Below are 18,090 nucleotides of genomic sequence, written 5' to 3' on the forward strand. Positions count from 1 at the left end.
TGTATCATGTAATCCTACTTTTTTAACCTTTTTTCTTTTCAATAAAAAATGCAAAATTTCTTTTAGCTTTTTCATTGTTGTTTTGATTAGTTTGGTTTTTCTTGTAAGGTATAATTCTACTTAATTTATGTGTGTGTGCAATTTACTTGCCCTAATATAATTTTCCCTACTAAGGATGTACTCAGTTGTTCAAATTTTGGTGTTCTTATTAATTAGTGAGGAGAGGATTCAATGATTTTGTGGAGAGAAATGCACTCTAACTTTCTCTCTATATCTATTTAATAATTCACTCTCTCACCTCAGTTTTTCCTCTCTTTTTCACTTCTTTTCACATAAAAATGCTTAATGTCAAGCAAAGTTGGGGAGTAGAAAGTTAGAGAATCTATATCCTAATTAGTGTTGGTTGCAAACATGATTGGTTGATTGATCGATGTACTCAAGTGTTAGATCCACTTTAGTTGAAAGAAAGGTTTAGAACTCTTTTTTAATTTGTTGAATTTTCTTTTGATTTGTATATGTAATGTTAGATAATAGAAACAATTACACTTATTTTCTATTGAATCGATGAAATTATGAGTAATAAAGATGAGTTAAAGTGATGAAGACATGAGAAGAATAGTCAAAAAAGGAAAGAAATTGTGGACTAAAAAAAAACTTTTCCCCCCGCGATCGCGATGCCCACATAGTGATAGTGATGAAAAAGTATCGCGATCTTGATATTGCATATCGTGGTTGAGATGGTATGTGTGTCAAACATGTTTTTGCCTGTTTAAATAGAAAAATATGCCACTTTTGTAAGGGTTCCGAATTCTATAATAGAATTTGACGGAAAAGAGTTATACAACAAAGGATTTTTAGAGTTTTAGAGTTATTAGAGACATATTTCTTCATTGATTTTTATGTACACTTCATATAAACTCGTGGTAATGATTTGTATCATTATGAGTAGCTAGATTTCTCTTGATTAGGTCTTAGTAGATGAACTTGATTTTACTCTGTGGGATCATATGATTGTTTGACGTTATTTGAATGTTTTGATTATATAATTTTTATTCAATTGCTTTTGTGTTTACTGCTCTTTGGGTATTGACGAGCACGCAAAGTGAAATTAGATAAGTAGGAATTATTGAGTTTAACTCTAACAATTGAATATAAAGCAATTGTTCAACTTAATAATTCACTAAGAATGAGTGATTAGTTGTGGCTAGAGAATTAACACCCTTAGGTAGGTTAATTTTACTTCGAATTCGCCTAAGGAACTAGGGAATTGGCATCCTTTTTAGTAAGTTGTACACCAAGGAATTGGATACAGTGGTATTGTTAATTCACCGTAAAATTATAACTCAACTCGATTCAAATAATTCACAATCGTCAATAGGGGAAATTAAGGGATTCGAATAAGATCTAATCCATTTTTATTATCGTATTTTCTATAAATTTTATTCACGCTGTAACTCGGTGAACTAACTTTAAATGTTAAGCAACAATGTTGCGGTGAGCAAGAGTCGCCACCGACTTTTATTTTATCCAATTAGGAAAGGTATAAAAGAACAGGAAAGACCTTCTTTGAAAAGAGATTGAGTTCGGGGGGTAGCTTATGAAAAGGGAAGGTGTAAGCACCCTTTTCATCCGTAGTTATCTACGGGCTCTTAGTTGCTTAGCTCACTTTGTTTGTTTTGAAATGTTTGAAAAAGGTGTCGTGTGTGTTTAGAAAAACGATTTGATCTTGAGAATGTCTGAAAAGACAACGTTAGAAAACGGGGTGTGAAAAGCATTTGACTTGAATTGTTGTGAGCAAGCACTTAAGAGCTACATACCCTAAGTTCGAAAGGTCTTTCCCATACTTTAAAGTTTTCCTTGGGCGATAGTACTATCCATACCATTCGAGGGTAGGTAGTCCTATACATTGGATGTGCGGTGTAACGCCCGAAAATTCGATTATTCGCTTAATTTAGACGTTTGGAGTGTTTGTGGAATTTTTCGCGTTTTGGGATGATTTAATAGGTATTAGTTCGGGATAGCGGATCGACAATTAATCGAGATTTTTAATATTTTTAGTATTAGAAATATTATTAGAGTGTCGGGTATTATTTTGGGAATTTTCAGAGCAAATAAAATTAGACCGTAAAATAAGAGTTAACGAGTAAATTGGGAGTTTTAATAAAATAAATTAGATGGGCTGAGTGGTGTTATGTTTTAATTTGGTTTTGGCCCAGATTGGAATAATTGAGAAGTGAGGATACACCTAGGTTTTTAGAAACTAAGTAACATAACATTTGGGAAAAAGAGAAGGACGGCTGAGAGAAGAGGAAAATTGGAAAAGAAAAGAGATACGAGAATTAGGCCGCGAAGAGAAAAACGAAAGAATTACGCGAAGCCGGAAAGCTTGGATTCGACCGGAATCGTAGAGCGGACTCCGAATACAAGGTAAGGGTGGGGTTCTTGCTCTATAAACGGGGATATGATGGACCGTATGTGGGGTTTAGGGAATTATAATATCTCTTTGTGTGCGACTAATTGTTCTGTGAATTCGCTAAATTTATGCCTTTGAATGTTTATATATATATATATATATATATATATATATATATATATATATATATATATATATATATATATATATATATATATATATATATATATATATATATATATATATATATTTACTGTAGCGTTTGATTCTTATATGTGTATTGATTGATTATTTTATGTATATATATTTGGTGTAGCGTTTAATTATCAGTATATGATCGGTACTGTGGTGTGTAGCGCCGGTGTATAAAATGCATCGACATGTGTATAATAAGTTTTGATAGGGAACAATTCGGTATGCACTATAACATCGATCATATAATTCTTGTATATATATATACTGTATGGTTATTATGCTTTATATAGGAACAATATGTACCACAAAAAAAAAACAATTTCTAACTAATCATATCCAACAATTAACATAGATATTATGTAACTTCTGACTGTTACGTTTCAATTCTTAATATATGATAGGTAATTATTATAAATAATAATAATAATAATAATAATGATAATAATAATAATAATAATAATGGTTTAATATTATTGGTAAAATATTTTAGTAATTTTGAGTTAGAGTTGTCAGAGTTACTTTCGAGTTGTTTAGAGTAAAATCTGATAAACTATAGATTAAAATTGAAGGTATTTGACCCTTTAGAGTTGTTTTATTATTACTTGAGTCGGACTATTAGCCAATTTGATGCATAAGAGTTACCCTTATATGTAATAAGAATTGTCAGTAGGGTATATTTGGGCACTTTAGAGTTGTATGAATTATTGTAGAGTTGTTTAGAGTCCCTTCGAAACTCTGTCGAATTATAATTATATATTATTATAAATTTTATGAGTTAATAATACAAAAGAAGTTAATTAAAATAACAGTAGCACTTTGTTGCCCATCAGTGTAGTGGCCAATTTCGTAACAGAGACATTATATAAGTAGCAGAGAAATATAATAATAGACAGAAAAAAATATATATAGCGAGTTGAATGATATTAGGAGTGTTCGAGAATAACCTGATAACCGTTGTGCTTGCGGTGTTTTTGGTAATGTTTCGACGTGACGTATTTTTGTGAGTTTTGTGAAGTATGGCAATGTTTGCGTGAGTTATTTGTGATGAATTATTGTTGTTGATTTGTCGTGTGATATATTGCGATGTTGCGATGAGTTTTTGTGAATTATTGCGAAGTGCAGGATTTAAGGTGACGATTGTTTATCAATAACTATTGATATGTTTTGGCGATGTAGGCGAATGCCTTTGTGACGATGTTTAGCGACGTGTTTGTGATATAGGCGTATGTCTCGCGACGTTGTTTTGAGATGTTTGTGATTTGTTGCATTTCATCAGTGTCTCGTGATTTGCATGTTTTAGCGACGGCCTGGATTGGCAAACAGCGACGAAGGCTTATGCCTGTTTTGATGCCTCTATTATCTGGTAATTGGCGATGGGGGCTGCAGCCCTGGGTACCACATGCATGTGCATTTGTTAGAGTCGCATTTCATTTGTGTGATTATGATGTTATGTATTTTGATGTGTGAATTTATGTGACTTTTCGTGAACTTTGAATATGATCTTATGTGAGATATTGTGACTTGTGTTGTTGATTGAAACAGTGAAGTAAACTAGGCGGTAACGATTATACCGCAAAGCGATAATTATTATAACTTGAACCTGAATATACTGTTTATCATCACCCTGTTTATATTGTTTGATATCTCACCCCTTCTGAATGATGTTTCCCTACCATGGGAAATTGACAGGTACTCAAGATAGCGATGGAAATTTGAAGTGCTTTTATGAAGTCTTTAATTGTTGTTATTCAAGTTGGTGTCTCGCTCTGATACGTAGCACTCGGGGGCGATAAACGATTGTTTTACTTATTGTTTTATTTGCTGAATTTTATATGGTTTTTGTTTAAATTATAACTTAAAGTTACCGTGCAAAGATGCTACGATATTATTTGAATAATTATGAAGTTTGTTGATTCCGCTGCGAGTTAATTGATTTAATTTGAAACAAAGTGATTTTCGAGTAATGATTTAATTGTCATTTTAAATTTCTGTGCTATGTATCTATATGAAGGAAAGTAAGCCGTAAATGTTTTCGAATGACGAATATGTGATACCTCAAATGAACTTGTTTGAAATTTACTCTGATTTTTCCGTAAAATTTATCGGGTAGATTTGGGGTGTTACATTAGTGGTATCAGAGCAGGTCGGTCCGTCCGGCCAGAGTCGTCTAATTGTTGTTTATCTCTTAGTACGCGACATGTGTGTGAAACACTGTTGGTACTTGTTTGTTTTGTTGCAGGGTTAGTTTGAGCGAAGTGGGGGAGAAGCTTTGCTTCTCGAATGTGGTTTAGTTGCAAGCTGCAAAGAGGTACCGTAATGGTTGACATATGCGTAGTCGAAGTGAGATGTGTTAATTGATTGACATGTTGAAAGGTTGGACGTGGGAGTGAAGTTGATGATGGCGGTGTCGGGTAAATTTTCGAGGACGAAAATCTTTTAAGTGGGGGAGAGTTGTAACGCCCGAAAATTCGATTATTCGCTTAATTTAGACGTTTGGAGTGTTTGTGGAATTTTTCGCGTTTTGGGATGATTTAATAGGTATTAGTTCGGGATAGCGGATCGACAATTAATCGAGATTTTTAATATTTTTAGTATTAGAAATATTATTAGAGTGTCGGGTATTATTTTGGGAATTTTCAGAGCAAATAAAATTAGACCGTAAAATAAGAGTTAACGAGTAAATTGGGAGTTTTAATAAAATAAATTAGATGGGCTGAGTGGTGTTATGTTTTAATTTGGTTTTGGCCCAGATTGGAATAATTGAGAAGTGAGGATACACCTAGGTTTTTAGAAACTAAGTAACATAACATTTGGGAAAAAGAGAAGGACGGCTGAGAGAAGAGGAAAATTGGAAAAGAAAAGAGATACGAGAATTAGGCCGCGAAGAGAAAAACGAAAGAATTACGCGAAGCCGGAAAGCTTGGATTCGACCGGAATCGTAGAGCGGACTCCGAATACAAGGTAAGGGTGGGGTTCTTGCTCTATAAACGGGGATATGATGGACCGTATGTGGGGTTTAGGGAATTATAATATCTCTTTGTGTGCGACTAATTGTTCTGTGAATTCGCTAAATTTATGCCTTTGAATGTGTATATATATATATATATATATATATATATATATATATATATATATATACTGTAGCGTTTGATTCTTATATGTGTATTGGTTGATTATTTTATGTATATATATTTGGTGTAGCGTTTAATTATCAGTATATGATCGGTACTGTGGTGTGTAGCGCCGGTGTATAAAATGCATCGACATGTGTATAATAAGTTTTGATAGGGAACAATTCGGTATGCACTATAACATCGATCATATAATTCTTGTATATATATATATATATACTGTATGGTTATTATGCTTTATATAGGAACAATATGTACCACAAAAAAAAACAATTTCTAACTAATCATATCCAACAATTAACATAGATATTATGTAACTTCTGACTGTTACGTTTCAATTCTTAATATATGATAGGTCATTATTATAAATAATAATAATAATAATAATAATAATAATAATAATAATAATAATAATAATGGTTTAATATTATTGGTAAAATATTTTAGTAATTTTGAGTTAGAGTTGTCAGAGTTACTTTCGAGTTGTTTAGAGTAAAATCTGATAAACTATAGATTAAAATTGAAGGTATTTGACCCTTTAGAGTTGTTTTATTATTACTTGAGTCGGACTATTAGCCAATTTGATGCATAAGAGTTACCCTTATATGTAATAAGAATTGTCAGTAGGGTATATTTGGGCACTTTAGAGTTGTATGAATTATTGTAGAGTTGTTTAGAGTCCCTTCGAAACTCTGTCGAATTATAATTATATATTATTATAAATTTTATGAGTTAATAATACAAAAGAAGTTAATTAAAATAACAGTAGCACTTTGTTGCCCATCAGTGTAGTGGCCAATTTCGTAACAGAGACATTATATAAGTAGCAGAGAAATATAATAATAGACAGAAAAAAATATATATAGCGAGTTGAATGATATTAGGAGTGTTCGAGAATAACCTGATAACCGTTGTGCTTGCGGTGTTTTTGGTAATGTTTCGACGTGACGTATTTTTGTGAGTTTTGTGAAGTATGGCGATGTTTGCGTGAGTTATTTGTGATGAATTATTGTTGTTGATTTGTCGTGTGATATATTGCGATGTTGCGATGAGTTTTTGTGAATTATTGCGAAGTGCAGGATTTAAGGTGACGATTGTTTATCAATAACTATTGATATGTTTTGGCGATGTAGGCGAATGCCTTTGTGACGATGTTTAGCGACGTGTTTGTGATATAGGCGTATGTCTCGCGACGTTGTTTTGAGATGTTTGTGATTTGTTGCATTTCATCAGTGTCTCATGATTTGCATGTTTTAGCGACGGCCTGGATTGGCAAACAGCGACGAAGGCTTATGCCTGTTTTGATGCCTCTATTATCTGGCAATTGGCGATGGGGGCTGCAGCCCTGGGTACCACATGCATGTGCATTTGTTAGAGTCGCATTTCATTTGTGTGATTATGATGTTATGTATTTTGATGTGTGAATTTATGTGACTTGTCGTGAACTTTGAATATGATCTTATGTGAGATATTGTGACTTGTGTTGTTGATTGAAACAGTGAAGTAAACTAGGCGGTAACGATTATACCGCAAAGCGATAATTATTATAACTTGAACCTGAATATACTGTTTATCATCACCCTGTTTATATTGTTTGATATCTCACCCCTTCTGAATGATGTTTCCCTACCATGGGAAATTGACAGGTACTCAAGATAGCGATGGAAATTTGAAGTGCTTTTATGAAGTCTTTAATTGTTGTTATTCAAGTTGGTGTCTCGCTCTGATACGTAGCACTCGGGGGCGATAAACGATTGTTTTACTTATTGTTTTATTTGCTGAATTTTATATGGTTTTTGTTTAAATTATAACTTAAAGTTACCGTGCAAAGATGCTACGATATTATTTGAATAATTATGAAGTTTGTTGATTCCGCTGCGAGTTAATTGATTTAATTTGAAACAAAGTGATTTTCGAGTAATGATTTAATTGTCATTTTAAATTTCTGTGCTATGTATCTATATGAAGGAAAGTAAGCCGTAAATGTTTTCGAATGACGAATATGTGATACCTCAAATGAACTTGTTTGAAATTTACTCTGATTTTTCCGTAAAATTTATCGGGTAGATTTGGGGTGTTACATTAGTGGTATCAGAGCAGGTCGGTCCGTCCGGCCAGAGTCGTCTAATTGTTGTTTATCTCTTAGTACGCGACATGTGTGTGAAACACTGTTGGTACTTGTTTGTTTTGTTGCAGGGTTAGTTTGAGCGAAGTGGGGGAGAAGCTTTGCTTCTCGAATGTGGTTTAGTTGCAAGCTGCAAAGAGGTACCGTAATGGTTGACATATGCGTAGTCGAAGTGAGATGTGTTAATTGATTGACATGTTGAAAGGTTGGACGTGGGAGTGAAGTTGATGATGGCGGTGTCGGGTAAATTTTCGAGGACGAAAATCTTTTAAGTGGGGGAGAGTTGTAACGCCCGAAAATTCGATTATTCGCTTAATTTAGACGTTTGGAGTGTTTGTGGAATTTTTCGCGTTTTGGGATGATTTAATAGGTATTAGTTCGGGATAGCGGATCGACAATTAATCGAGATTTTTAATATTTTTAGTATTAGAAATATTATTAGAGTGTCGGGTATTATTTTGGGAATTTTCAGAGCAAATAAAATTAGACCGTAAAATAAGAGTTAACGAGTAAATTGGGAGTTTTAATAAAATAAATTAGATGGGCTGAGTGGTGTTATGTTTTAATTTGGTTTTGGCCCAGATTGGAATAATTGAGAAGTGAGGATACACCTAGGTTTTTAGAAACTAAGTAACATAACATTTGGGAAAAAGAGAAGGACGGCTGAGAGAAGAGGAAAATTGGAAAAGAAAAGAGATACGAGAATTAGGCCGCGAAGAGAAAAACGAAAGAATTACGCGAAGCCGGAAAGCTTGGATTCGACCGGAATCGTAGAGCGGACTCCGAATACAAGGTAAGGGTGGGGTTCTTGCTCTATAAACGGGGATATGATGGACCGTATGTGGGGTTTAGGGAATTATAATATCTCTTTGTGTGCGACTAATTGTTCTGTGAATTCGCTAAATTTATGCCTTTGAATGTGTATATATATATATATATATATATATATATATATATATATATATATATTTACTGTAGCGTTTGATTCTTATATGTGTATTGGTTGATTATTTTATGTATATATATTTGGTGTAGCGTTTAATTATCAGTATATGATCGGTACTGTGGTGTGTAGCGCCGGTGTATAAAATGCATCGACATGTGTATAATAAGTTTTGATAGGGAACAATTCGGTATGCACTATAACATCGATCATATAATTCTTGTATATATATATATATATACTGTATGGTTATTATGCTTTATATAGGAACAATATGTACCACAAAAAAAAACAATTTCTAACTAATCATATCCAACAATTAACATAGATATTATGTAACTTCTGACTGTTACGTTTCAATTCTTAATATATGATAGGTCATTATTATAAATAATAATAATAATAATAATAATAATAATAATAATAATAATAATAATAATAATAATAATAATAATGGTTTAATATTATTGGTAAAATATTTTAGTAATTTTGAGTTAGAGTTGTCAGAGTTACTTTCGAGTTGTTTAGAGTAAAATCTGATAAACTATAGATTAAAATTGAAGGTATTTGACCCTTTAGAGTTGTTTTATTATTACTTGAGTCGGACTATTAGCCAATTTGATGCATAAGAGTTACCCTTATATGTAATAAGAATTGTCAGTAGGGTATATTTGGGCACTTTAGAGTTGTATGAATTATTGTAGAGTTGTTTAGAGTCCCTTCGAAACTCTGTCGAATTATAATTATATATTATTATAAATTTTATGAGTTAATAATACAAAAGAAGTTAATTAAAATAACAGTAGCACTTTGTTGCCCATCAGTGTAGTGGCCAATTTCGTAACAGAGACATTATATAAGTAGCAGAGAAATATAATAATAGACAGAAAAAAATATATATAGCGAGTTGAATGATATTAGGAGTGTTCGAGAATAACCTGATAACCGTTGTGCTTGCGGTGTTTTTGGTAATGTTTCGACGTGACGTATTTTTGTGAGTTTTGTGAAGTATGGCGATGTTTGCGTGAGTTATTTGTGATGAATTATTGTTGTTGATTTGTCGTGTGATATATTGCGATGTTGCGATGAGTTTTTGTGAATTATTGCGAAGTGCAGGATTTAAGGTGACGATTGTTTATCAATAACTATTGATATGTTTTGGCGATGTAGGCGAATGCCTTTGTGACGATGTTTAGCGACGTGTTTGTGATATAGGCGTATGTCTCGCGACGTTGTTTTGAGATGTTTGTGATTTGTTGCATTTCATCAGTGTCTCATGATTTGCATGTTTTAGCGACGGCCTGGATTGGCAAACAGCGACGAAGGCTTATGCCTGTTTTGATGCCTCTATTATCTGGCAATTGGCGATGGGGGCTGCAGCCCTGGGTACCACATGCATGTGCATTTGTTAGAGTCGCATTTCATTTGTGTGATTATGATGTTATGTATTTTGATGTGTGAATTTATGTGACTTGTCGTGAACTTTGAATATGATCTTATGTGAGATATTGTGACTTGTGTTGTTGATTGAAACAGTGAAGTAAACTAGGCGGTAACGATTATACCGCAAAGCGATAATTATTATAACTTGAACCTGAATATACTGTTTATCATCACCCTGTTTATATTGTTTGATATCTCACCCCTTCTGAATGATGTTTCCCTACCATGGGAAATTGACAGGTACTCAAGATAGCGATGGAAATTTGAAGTGCTTTTATGAAGTCTTTAATTGTTGTTATTCAAGTTGGTGTCTCGCTCTGATACGTAGCACTCGGGGGCGATAAACGATTGTTTTACTTATTGTTTTATTTGCTGAATTTTATATGGTTTTTGTTTAAATTATAACTTAAAGTTACCGTGCAAAGATGCTACGATATTATTTGAATAATTATGAAGTTTGTTGATTCCGCTGCGAGTTAATTGATTTAATTTGAAACAAAGTGATTTTCGAGTAATGATTTAATTGTCATTTTAAATTTCTGTGCTATGTATCTATATGAAGGAAAGTAAGCCGTAAATGTTTTCGAATGACGAATATGTGATACCTCAAATGAACTTGTTTGAAATTTACTCTGATTTTTCCGTAAAATTTATCGGGTAGATTTGGGGTGTTACATTAGTGGTATCAGAGCAGGTCGGTCCGTCCGGCCAGAGTCGTCTAATTGTTGTTTATCTCTTAGTACGCGACATGTGTGTGAAACACTGTTGGTACTTGTTTGTTTTGTTGCAGGGTTAGTTTGAGCGAAGTGGGGGAGAAGCTTTGCTTCTCGAATGTGGTTTAGTTGCAAGCTGCAAAGAGGTACCGTAATGGTTGACATATGCGTAGTCGAAGTGAGATGTGTTAATTGATTGACATGTTGAAAGGTTGGACGTGGGAGTGAAGTTGATGATGGCGGTGTCGGGTAAATTTTCGAGGACGAAAATCTTTTAAGTGGGGGAGAGTTGTAACGCCCGAAAATTCGATTATTCGCTTAATTTAGACGTTTGGAGTGTTTGTGGAATTTTTCGCGTTTTGGGATGATTTAATAGGTATTAGTTCGGGATAGCGGATCGACAATTAATCGAGATTTTTAATATTTTTAGTATTAGAAATATTATTAGAGTGTCGGGTATTATTTTGGGAATTTTCAGAGCAAATAAAATTAGACCGTAAAATAAGAGTTAACGAGTAAATTGGGAGTTTTAATAAAATAAATTAGATGGGCTGAGTGGTGTTATGTTTTAATTTGGTTTTGGCCCAGATTGGAATAATTGAGAAGTGAGGATACACCTAGGTTTTTAGAAACTAAGTAACATAACATTTGGGAAAAAGAGAAGGACGGCTGAGAGAAGAGGAAAATTGGAAAAGAAAAGAGATACGAGAATTAGGCCGCGAAGAGAAAAACGAAAGAATTACGCGAAGCCGGAAAGCTTGGATTCGACCGGAATCGTAGAGCGGACTCCGAATACAAGGTAAGGGTGGGGTTCTTGCTCTATAAACGGGGATATGATGGACCGTATGTGGGGTTTAGGGAATTATAATATCTCTTTGTGTGCGACTAATTGTTCTGTGAATTCGCTAAATTTATGCCTTTGAATGTGTATATATATATATATATATATATATATATATATATATATATATATATTACTGTAGCGTTTGATTCTTATATGTGTATTGGTTGATTATTTTATGTATATATATTTGGTGTAGCGTTTAATTATCAGTATATGATCGGTACTGTGGTGTGTAGCGCCGGTGTATAAAATGCATCGACATGTGTATAATAAGTTTTGATAGGGAACAATTCGGTATGCACTATAACATCGATCATATAATTCTTGTATATATATATATACTGTATGGTTATTATGCTTTATATAGGAACAATATGTACCACAAAAAAAAACAATTTCTAACTAATCATATCCAACAATTAACATAGATATTATGTAACTTCTGACTGTTACGTTTCAATTCTTAATATATGATAGGTCATTATTATAAATAATAATAATAATAATAATAATAATAATAATAATAATAATAATAATAATAATAATAATAATGGTTTAATATTATTGGTAAAATATTTTAGTAATTTTGAGTTAGAGTTGTCAGAGTTACTTTCGAGTTGTTTAGAGTAAAATCTGATAAACTATAGATTAAAATTGAAGGTATTTGACCCTTTAGAGTTGTTTTATTATTACTTGAGTCGGACTATTAGCCAATTTGATGCATAAGAGTTACCCTTATATGTAATAAGAATTGTCAGTAGGGTATATTTGGGCACTTTAGAGTTGTATGAATTATTGTAGAGTTGTTTAGAGTCCCTTCGAAACTCTGTCGAATTATAATTATATATTATTATAAATTTTATGAGTTAATAATACAAAAGAAGTTAATTAAAATAACAGTAGCACTTTGTTGCCCATCAGTGTAGTGGCCAATTTCGTAACAGAGACATTATATAAGTAGCAGAGAAATATAATAATAGACAGAAAAAAATATATATAGCGAGTTGAATGATATTAGGAGTGTTCGAGAATAACCTGATAACCGTTGTGCTTGCGGTGTTTTTGGTAATGTTTCGACGTGACGTATTTTTGTGAGTTTTGTGAAGTATGGCGATGTTTGCGTGAGTTATTTGTGATGAATTATTGTTGTTGATTTGTCGTGTGATATATTGCGATGTTGCGATGAGTTTTTGTGAATTATTGCGAAGTGCAGGATTTAAGGTGACGATTGTTTATCAATAACTATTGATATGTTTTGGCGATGTAGGCGAATGCCTTTGTGACGATGTTTAGCGACGTGTTTGTGATATAGGCGTATGTCTCGCGACGTTGTTTTGAGATGTTTGTGATTTGTTGCATTTCATCAGTGTCTCATGATTTGCATGTTTTAGCGACGGCCTGGATTGGCAAACAGCGACGAAGGCTTATGCCTGTTTTGATGCCTCTATTATCTGGCAATTGGCGATGGGGGCTGCAGCCCTGGGTACCACATGCATGTGCATTTGTTAGAGTCGCATTTCATTTGTGTGATTATGATGTTATGTATTTTGATGTGTGAATTTATGTGACTTGTCGTGAACTTTGAATATGATCTTATGTGAGATATTGTGACTTGTGTTGTTGATTGAAACAGTGAAGTAAACTAGGCGGTAACGATTATACCGCAAAGCGATAATTATTATAACTTGAACCTGAATATACTGTTTATCATCACCCTGTTTATATTGTTTGATATCTCACCCCTTCTGAATGATGTTTCCCTACCATGGGAAATTGACAGGTACTCAAGATAGCGATGGAAATTTGAAGTGCTTTTATGAAGTCTTTAATTGTTGTTATTCAAGTTGGTGTCTCGCTCTGATACGTAGCACTCGGGGGCGATAAACGATTGTTTTACTTATTGTTTTATTTGCTGAATTTTATATGGTTTTTGTTTAAATTATAACTTAAAGTTACCGTGCAAAGATGCTACGATATTATTTGAATAATTATGAAGTTTGTTGATTCCGCTGCGAGTTAATTGATTTAATTTGAAACAAAGTGATTTTCGAGTAATGATTTAATTGTCATTTTAAATTTCTGTGCTATGTATCTATATGAAGGAAAGTAAGCCGTAAATGTTTTCGAATGACGAATATGTGATACCTCAAATGAACTTGTTTGAAATTTACTCTGATTTTTCCGTAAAATTTATCGGGTAGATTTGGGGTGTTACATTAGTGGTATCAGAGCAGGTCGGTCCGTCCGGCCAGAGTCGTCTAATTGTTGTTTATCTCTTAGTACGCGACATGTGTGTGAAACACTGTTGGTACTTGTTTGTTTTGTTGCAGGGTTAGTTTGAGCGAAGTGGGGGAGAAGCTTTGCTTCTCGAATGTGGTTTAGTTGCAAGCTGCAAAGAGGTACCGTAATGGTTGACATATGCGTAGTCGAAGTGAGATGTGTTAATTGATTGACATGTTGAAAGGTTGGACGTGGGAGTGAAGTTGATGATGGCGGTGTCGGGTAAATTTTCGAGGACGAAAATCTTTTAAGTGGGGGAGAGTTGTAACGCCCGAAAATTCGATTATTCGCTTAATTTAGACGTTTGGAGTGTTTGTGGAATTTTTCGCGTTTTGGGATGATTTAATAGGTATTAGTTCGGGATAGCGGATCGACAATTAATCGAGATTTTTAATATTTTTAGTATTAGAAATATTATTAGAGTGTCGGGTATTATTTTGGGAATTTTCAGAGCAAATAAAATTAGACCGTAAAATAAGAGTTAACGAGTAAATTGGGAGTTTTAATAAAATAAATTAGATGGGCTGAGTGGTGTTATGTTTTAATTTGGTTTTGGCCCAGATTGGAATAATTGAGAAGTGAGGATACACCTAGGTTTTTAGAAACTAAGTAACATAACATTTGGGAAAAAGAGAAGGACGGCTGAGAGAAGAGGAAAATTGGAAAAGAAAAGAGATACGAGAATTAGGCCGCGAAGAGAAAAACGAAAGAATTACGCGAAGCCGGAAAGCTTGGATTCGACCGGAATCGTAGAGCGGACTCCGAATACAAGGTAAGGGTGGGGTTCTTGCTCTATAAACGGGGATATGATGGACCGTATGTGGGGTTTAGGGAATTATAATATCTCTTTGTGTGCGACTAATTGTTCTGTGAATTCGCTAAATTTATGCCTTTGAATGTGTATATATATATATATATATATATATATATATATATATATATATATATATTTATTTACTGTAGCGTTTGATTCTTATATGTGTATTGGTTGATTATTTTATGTATATATATTTGGTGTAGCGTTTAATTATCAGTATATGATCGGTACTGTGGTGTGTAGCGCCGGTGTATAAAATGCATCGACATGTGTATAATAAGTTTTGATAGGGAACAATTCGGTATGCACTATAACATCGATCATATAATTCTTGTATATATATACTGTATGGTTATTATGCTTTATATAGGAACAATATGTACCACAAAAAAAAACAATTTCTAACTAATCATATCCAACAATTAACATAGATATTATGTAACTTCTGACTGTTACGTTTCAATTCTTAATATATGATAGGTCATTATTATAAATAATAATAATAATAATAATAATAATAATAATAATAATAATAATAATAATGGTTTAATATTATTGGTAAAATATTTTAGTAATTTTGAGTTAGAGTTGTCAGAGTTACTTTCGAGTTGTTTAGAGTAAAATCTGATAAACTATAGATTAAAATTGAAGGTATTTGACCCTTTAGAGTTGTTTTATTATTACTTGAGTCGGACTATTAGCCAATTTGATGCATAAGAGTTACCCTTATATGTAATAAGAATTGTCAGTAGGGTATATTTGGGCACTTTAGAGTTGTATGAATTATTGTAGAGTTGTTTAGAGTCCCTTCGAAACTCTGTCGAATTATAATTATATATTATTATAAATTTTATGAGTTAATAATACAAAAGAAGTTAATTAAAATAACAGTAGCACTTTGTTGCCCATCAGTGTAGTGGCCAATTTCGTAACAGAGACATTATATAAGTAGCAGAGAAATATAATAATAGACAGAAAAAAATATATATAGCGAGTTGAATGATATTAGGAGTGTTCGAGAATAACCTGATAACCGTTGTGCTTGCGGTGTTTTTGGTAATGTTTCGACGTGACGTATTTTTGTGAGTTTTGTGAAGTATGGCGATGTTTGCGTGAGTTATTTGTGATGAATTATTGTTGTTGATTTGTCGTGTGATATATTGCGATGTTGCGATGAGTTTTTGTGAATTATTGCGAAGTGCAGGATTTAAGGTGACGATTGTTTATCAATAACTATTGATATGTTTTGGCGATGTAGGCGAATGCCTTTGTGACGATGTTTAGCGACGTGTTTGTGATATAGGCGTATGTCTCGCGACGTTGTTTTGAGATGTTTGTGATTTGTTGCATTTCATCAGTGTCTCATGATTTGCATGTTTTAGCGACGGTCTGGATTGGCAAACAGCGACGAAGGCTTATGCCTGTTTTGATGCCTCTATTATCTGGCAATTGGCGATGGGGGCTGCAGCCCTGGGTACCACATGCATGTGCATTTGTTAGAGTCGCATTTCATTTGTGTGATTATGATGTTATGTATTTTGATGTGTGAATTTATGTGACTTGTCGTGAACTTTGAATATGATCTTATGTGAGATATTGTGACTTGTGTTGTTGATTGAAACAGTGAAGTAAACTAGGCGGTAACGATTATACCGCAAAGCGATAATTATTATAACTTGAACCTGAATATACTGTTTATCATCACCCTGTTTATATTGTTTGATATCTCACCCCTTCTGAATGATGTTTCCCTACCATGGGAAATTGACAGGTACTCAAGATAGCGATGGAAATTTGAAGTGCTTTTATGAAGTCTTTAATTGTTGTTATTCAAGTTGGTGTCTCGCTCTGATACGTAGCACTCGGGGGCGATAAACGATTGTTTTACTTATTGTTTTATTTGCTGAATTTTATATGGTTTTTGTTTAAATTATAACTTAAAGTTACCGTGCAAAGATGCTACGATATTATTTGAATAATTATGAAGTTTGTTGATTCCGCTGCGAGTTAATTGATTTAATTTGAAACAAAGTGATTTTCGAGTAATGATTTAATTGTCATTTTAAATTTCTGTGCTATGTATCTATATGAAGGAAAGTAAGCCGTAAATGTTTTCGAATGACGAATATGTGATACCTCAAATGAACTTGTTTGAAATTTACTCTGATTTTTCCGTAAAATTTATCGGGTAGATTTGGGGTGTTACATTAGTGGTATCAGAGCAGGTCGGTCCGTCCGGCCAGAGTCGTCTAATTGTTGTTTATCTCTTAGTACGCGACATGTGTGTGAAACACTGTTGGTACTTGTTTGTTTTGTTGCAGGGTTAGTTTGAGCGAAGTGGGGGAGAAGCTTTGCTTCTCGAATGTGGTTTAGTTGCAAGCTGCAAAGAGGTACCGTAATGGTTGACATATGCGTAGTCGAAGTGAGATGTGTTAATTGATTGACATGTTGAAAGGTTGGACGTGGGAGTGAAGTTGATGATGGCGGTGTCGGGTAAATTTTCGAGGACGAAAATCTTTTAAGTGGGGGAGAGTTGTAACGCCCGAAAATTCGATTATTCGCTTAATTTAGACGTTTGGAGTGTTTGTGGAATTTTTCGCGTTTTGGGATGATTTAATAGGTATTAGTTCGGGATAGCGGATCGACAATTAATCGAGATTTTTAATATTTTTAGTATTAGAAATATTATTAGAGTGTCGGGTATTATTTTGGGAATTTTCAGAGCAAATAAAATTAGACCGTAAAATAAGAGTTAACGAGTAAATTGGGAGTTTTAATAAAATAAATTAGATGAGCTGAGTGGTGTTATGTTTTAATTTGGTTTTGGCCCAGATTGGAATAATTGAGAAGTGAGGATACACCTAGGTTTTTAGAAACTAAGTAACATAACATTTGGGAAAAAGAGAAGGACGGCTGAGAGAAGAGGAAAATTGGAAAAGAAAAGAGATACGAGAATTAGGCCGCGAAGAGAAAAACGAAAGAATTACGCGAAGCCGGAAAGCTTGGATTCGACCGGAATCGTAGAGCGGACTCCGAATACAAGGTAAGGGTGGGGTTCTTGCTCTATAAACGGGGATATGATGGACCGTATGTGGGGTTTAGGGAATTATAATATCTCTTTGTGTGCGACTAATTGTTCTGTGAATTCGCTAAATTTATGCCTTTGAATGTGTATATATATATATA

Source organism: Vicia villosa, linkage group LG5 (genome assembly GCF_029867415.1).
Source record: "Vicia villosa cultivar HV-30 ecotype Madison, WI linkage group LG5, Vvil1.0, whole genome shotgun sequence".
NCBI classification, from domain to species: domain Eukaryota; kingdom Viridiplantae; phylum Streptophyta; class Magnoliopsida; order Fabales; family Fabaceae; genus Vicia; species Vicia villosa.